The sequence below is a fragment of the Sinocyclocheilus rhinocerous genome, unplaced genomic scaffold, assembly GCF_001515625.1.
Source record: "Sinocyclocheilus rhinocerous isolate Xijiao unplaced genomic scaffold, SAMN03320098_v1.1 scaffold722, whole genome shotgun sequence".
NCBI classification, from domain to species: Eukaryota; Metazoa; Chordata; class Actinopteri; order Cypriniformes; family Cyprinidae; genus Sinocyclocheilus; species Sinocyclocheilus rhinocerous.
Window position 1 is genome coordinate 1,062,285 of NW_015638934.1, and position 5,550 is coordinate 1,067,834.

The 5,550-nt window shown below is 40.0% G+C and overlaps 1 long non-coding RNA gene across 1 annotated transcript in view; it reads right to left on the bottom strand.

The window, feature by feature from the left end:
* Positions 1 to 5,121: 5,121 nt before the first annotated feature.
* The window catches only part of LOC107750104 (uncharacterized), an 8,781-nt gene continuing 8,352 nt past the window's right edge, over positions 5,122 to 5,550 (bottom strand). The window contains exon 3 of the long non-coding RNA XR_001641115.1: positions 5,122 to 5,244. This is a non-coding gene — a long non-coding RNA (uncharacterized LOC107750104). The remainder of the gene's footprint in view (positions 5,245 to 5,550) is intronic.

Genomic DNA, 5,550 nt, shown 5'->3' on the forward strand with positions numbered 1-5,550 from the left:
GAATATCTGTTAAACTGTAATTTATTTCTGTGATCAAAGCTGAATTTTCAGCATCATTACTCCAGTCTTCAGTGTCACATGATCTTTCAGAAATCATTCTAATATGCTGATTTGCTGTTCAAGAAACATTTATTATTATTATTATTATTATTATCAATATTTAAAACAGTTGAGTAACAGTTTTTTTCAGGACTCTTTGAATAGAAAGATCCAAAGATCAACATTTATCTGAAATAAAAAGCTTTTGTAACATTATACACTATACCATTCAAAAGCTTGGAGTCAGTATATTTTTTTTATGGGGGAAGAAATGAAATAAATTAATACTTTTATTTAGCAAGGATGCTTTAAATTGATCAAAAGAGATAAATGCTGTTCTTCTGAACTTTCTATTCATCCGCTATTTTCAAAATAACAATAATAAGTTGTTGTTTTTTTAGCAGCAAATCAGAATATTAGAATGATTTCTGAATGATCATGTGACTGAGCATATTATACTGATTTCTGAAGATCATGTGACACTGAAGACTGGAGTAATGATGCTGAAAATACAGCTGCGCATCACAGAAATACATTACTGTTTAACAGATATTCACATAGAAAACAGTTATTTTAAATAGTAAAAATATTTCAAAATGTAACTGTTTTTGCTGTACTTTGGATCAAATGCAGGCTTGATGAACAGAATTCTTTAAAAACATTAAACATCTGACTGTTCAAAAACGTTTGACTGGTAGTGTAATTATAACAAGATATAATGTATTACAATGCACATTATGAATAATTATAATGCATTATAGCCTTTAATAACCCTTCATGATGCATTACACATAAAGGCTTTAAGTAAAGTGTTACCGATTTCTTCACTGTACTACACGTGATGAAGGACCTCTATCCAGACGTGTCACAGTGTTGTCACATAAATACAGAAAATAACCAATCATCAATCAGCAGGAGTTGTTTGGCAGATGTTGTAGCTTCTCCATGTTCTGCATGAGCAGTGTGGCTGTTCTTCTCACGCTATGAATCATGATGAGAGATGAGTTCTCCTGCTGTGAATAAACCCTGAGCAGTTTCTCATTCCTGCTGCTGCTCAAGAGAAGGTTTGGTCACTGGTTTCACCGAACCCAGTTTTTCCCGTCCGGTTCTGTGGAATGCTGCCGGATTATCTCGATGAGCGCGATCGATCTGATCTTCATCCGTGTAGAGAAGGCTCTCGAGTGACTCGTGGCTCTGCAGCGGTGTTTGAACGTGTTGATCAAGAGCGTCTGGTTTATTCACGTTGGTTCATGCCGGCCTGCTGCAGATGCTGCTGCAGATGCTTCGCCTCAAACCCCTGACTCTGAGCTGAATCAGCTGCATACAGAGCTCAGATCATCTGCTCATGGAAGAGTTTCATGACGAACACTGGCTAATCTGAGCAGAGTCTGTCCAGATCTTCTGAAACTCTAGAGGAGACACATGTGGGATTTTTCTTTTCTCTCTCCATTTCATCTCATTGATGTTTAGGAGAATCAGTAAAGCTATTAAACAGTTTTGTCATCTTTCTTTCCTATGCTGCTGTTGTTCTTTGCTTGTAATCTCAGTTTCCTCATTTGTATTTTCTACTCCATTAGAAGAGCAAAGATGGAAACATGCTCTGACTCTAAAAATACAATTTGTCACATCACAGTTTTTCTATACGCTATAAACATGTAATACAATAGCTAAAGGAATAGCTCAGCCCTGAAACAGAAACAGTGTATCATTTGGTTGCCCTCATACAGCATAAAAATACCATAAAAGTGATCCATGCACTATGTTCCTACAAGTCCTACAGCAGCTTTGTGTGAGGAACGAGCCAAAGATAAGTCACTATTCCCTGAAAATATCCCGCTCTGAATCTGTCCTAATGCATCGCACCACAGAAGACAATCTTACATGTTTGGAACGACATGAGGATGAACAAATCAGGGCAGAGTTTTCATTTCTGACTAGAACCTACTAATGAAGCATAGCTTCCTTCAATAGAATATTCTCAGATGTTGTACTTTCACTAGTATTCCTGACGGAAAACCCACAGGCTGTGAAAGTGGCTGCTGTGAATTCTGTCTAAGACTGACTGCAGTGTGTTTTCCAGCCCATGATAAACCGCTCTACAATAACATGCTATTCATAGCATCTGCAGTTTAATATGTGCTTTTCTGTCTTTGTGATGGATGTTGGTGATGGTTGTGGCTCTGCTCGTCTCTCCTGGGTGTGGTGCTTCTAGTGCAATAAACACAGAAAAAGGCCCGAAACGGCAGAGAAGCCAACTCTGAGGTTATGATGTCATCTTGTCCCGTTTCAGATTCACAGACGGCTTCTGACCGCAGATATGTGCCTGCTGTACAGTGTGTGTGTTTGATGCCTGCGGTTCCTGCCTATATTTGGTCTTCATTCGGCCTTTAGCTGGCCCGTTGACTCGCACACGCTTGCAGTCTGTGTGTTTCTCTCCGTTGGAAACACCCAGCGGTCCCTCCCAGAACCTCTCCGACCTGCGCGCCCAGTACTGCCTCGGCTTTAAATATCACACAACAAAAGCATCCCTAGAGCAGGCTTTATGAGCGATGACGTCACGCCTCGTGGCATCTCTCCACCCTCCTCGAGACTTTCACTCCACTCCTACACACCACTCACTATAGCTCAACTCAATCGTCTACACACCACACAAAAACCCACCAATTCACTATCTCAACAAATTAGAATACTTCATAAGACCAATAAAAAAAACATTTTTAGTGAATTGTTGGCCTTCTGGAAAGTACCTTCTGGAGAGCCCCTACCTAAACTTTTACACGACATTCTAATTTATTGAGATGCACCTGTATATTTGTCATAGTGTTGATGAGTAATTCTAAATTATGGAATATGTGTCTGCAGATAATAATTTACATAAAACACATTTTTATATCCTCTTGCTCACTCACTCTCTTATTGGCTTCTTGTAGGGTGTTATTTTACTTAGCTATAAATAATACATATGTGTGTGTGTGTGTGTGTGTGTCAGTGTGAGAGCGAGAGAGTCTGTGTTGTGTGTGTGTGTGTGTGTCAGTGTCAGTGTGTGTGTGTGTGTGTGTGTGTGTCAGTGTGTGTGTGTGTGTGTGTGCACCTTTGTTTAGGTGCTGTAATTAACTAAACAATGTTTCTTTCCTAACAGCTACAGAAAGGTAATAAATAAATAAAATTAAACTGTTCTACTACCACAATCACAAAATATGATTTGAATTCCAGTTACATATTGAGTGAGATTTTGTTTTGCAGTGCAGTCATTTTTCACAGTTTGGTATTAATTGTGTCATTTCATGCTGCGGAGCTCAACAATGAACCTCCACGCTTTTATTTGGAAGCTTCTGTGTATGATACACTTCTCATTGTGAGCCTCGTGAACTCTAGCTCTCTGTCCATGAAATGTTTGAAATTTAAATACAAAGTGAAATATGAGGCGTGATGTAGTTTGATAGGTGAGGAACAGACAGAACGATGTTATTCACAGTCCTACCTTAAACACTCTAGTTTGTGCTGCCTTCAGCGAATAATAATGCTGTTACTTTGTAGACACCATTCAAAACAACAACGACCTGAAAACTCTTGTCTTCGCTTTATCTGAATTTGTATTACATTTTAAACAATACCTTAAAAATAAAAATATGAATTGTCCTGCAACTGGGTTTATCAGATGTACTACAGCTCCTTATATGAAATAATAACACATTACATCCTAATAATGCAAGCGGATTAGTTTCTTGTAGGAGTGTGTCTGTGCACAGATGTTCCAGCCGTCGTCTCTCTGGCTCAGCCGGGTCTTGTGGTCTGGAATGACTCTGGAATGCCTGTGAACACCCAAAGATGCTGGCCTTACAGAGGCTTTTCTATAAATACACTCCGGCCTGGTTCTCATGGCTCTGTGCGACCCCAGGAGATCCGGCAGGCACCGAGCGCTGCGTCAGGGCTGCTGTTAGATCATGCTGGGCATGTGGTTTAAAAGAGACCAGTCAGGAAAAATGAGTTTCAGATCTCTCATTTGAGAAATGCTTGTCAGAGGGAATCTTCATATTGTTGCTGATCTACTGTTCTGCATGCAGATGTTCTGTATGCACAGTTTACCCAGTCAGCCCAGAGATACGCCATTCCCTTTCACTACAACTACATTTCCATGGACACTTTTTCATCTTTTCATTATTTTATGCTAATTTTCACCTACCTGCTGCATGGACTGCAGAATAAATAATCTTTCCATTGATGTATGGTTTGTTAGGATAGGACAATATTTGGCTGAGATACAACTATTTGAAAATCTGGAATCTGAGGGTGCAAAAAAATCTAAATATTGAGAAAATCATCTTTAAAGTTGTTCAAATGAAGTTCTTAGCAATGCATATTACTAATCAAAAATTAAGTTCTGATATATTTACGGTAGGAAATATCTTCATGAAACATGATCTTTACTTAATATCCTAATGATTTTTGGCATAAAAGAAAAATGGATAATTTTGACCCATACAATGTATTGTTGGCTATTGCTACAAATATACCTGTGCTGCTTATGACTGCTTTTGTGCTGCAGAGTCACATAAGTTTATTACTGCATCAGGTTTGACTAGTTTGACTAGTTCTTCACTGTTTAATACCAAAAGGTGAAACTGGTTGTAGATCACCTGCTCTTTCAGGGAATATGAAGCATTGGAATAATGCTTCCTTCATCGGACCGCGGTGGTCTGAAGGTGCTCTGGACTCAAAGCTGGTGTTTCAGACTGGATGGGTGGAGGTGACAGACGGGTGTGGAGCTGCAGATGTGCCCGGCGCAGACAGGAAGCAGTAAACGTGCTGGATGTAACACTGGACGACAGGCCTAGCTCACTGCTGCTTCTGAACAGGATTTTACAGCCCAAACCCTGGAAGACACTGGCGACAGAAGCCCTGAGAGCTGCTACGGTGTGTTCAGCGTTATACGGTTATTTACCACCGCTAATGGCTGCTGCCAGACTGACACAGACACATCATTAATGCAGCTCCTCAACAACAGTAAGATAAAAGACACCAGTGTATAATGGATCATTTTATTAACAATGCAATTCAGAGCGTGATTTTCTGAAGATCCACAATCTGTCCGGTGGATGCGTTCGGCACTGTGGTGACTGGAACAACAGGCCAGTGAGATGTCAAACATAAGGAGAGATGCTATAGGTCGTGTTCATGTCATGTGACCGAGAGCCTCCAACTGACCTGTGTGTGGAATGTGGAGCCACACTGAGACACTTAATGAACTTAACTAAGACATTCATGCAGACTTGTGTGTTTCCTCTGGCTGACTCACATTACTTTAACATCTGTCTGGATGTTGATGCACAAACACTGCTCTCTCTGTGTGTGTGTGTGTGTGTGTGTGTGTGTGTGTGAGAGAGAGATGTTCTCTGATTCTCTTCCATTTACGCCAGATATTCACTGTCTAAATACAACTGGTTCAGTCAGTTATTATTCACCCTCATTACATTCTAAATAGGGCTGTGCGATTTGGGGGAAAATATCAAA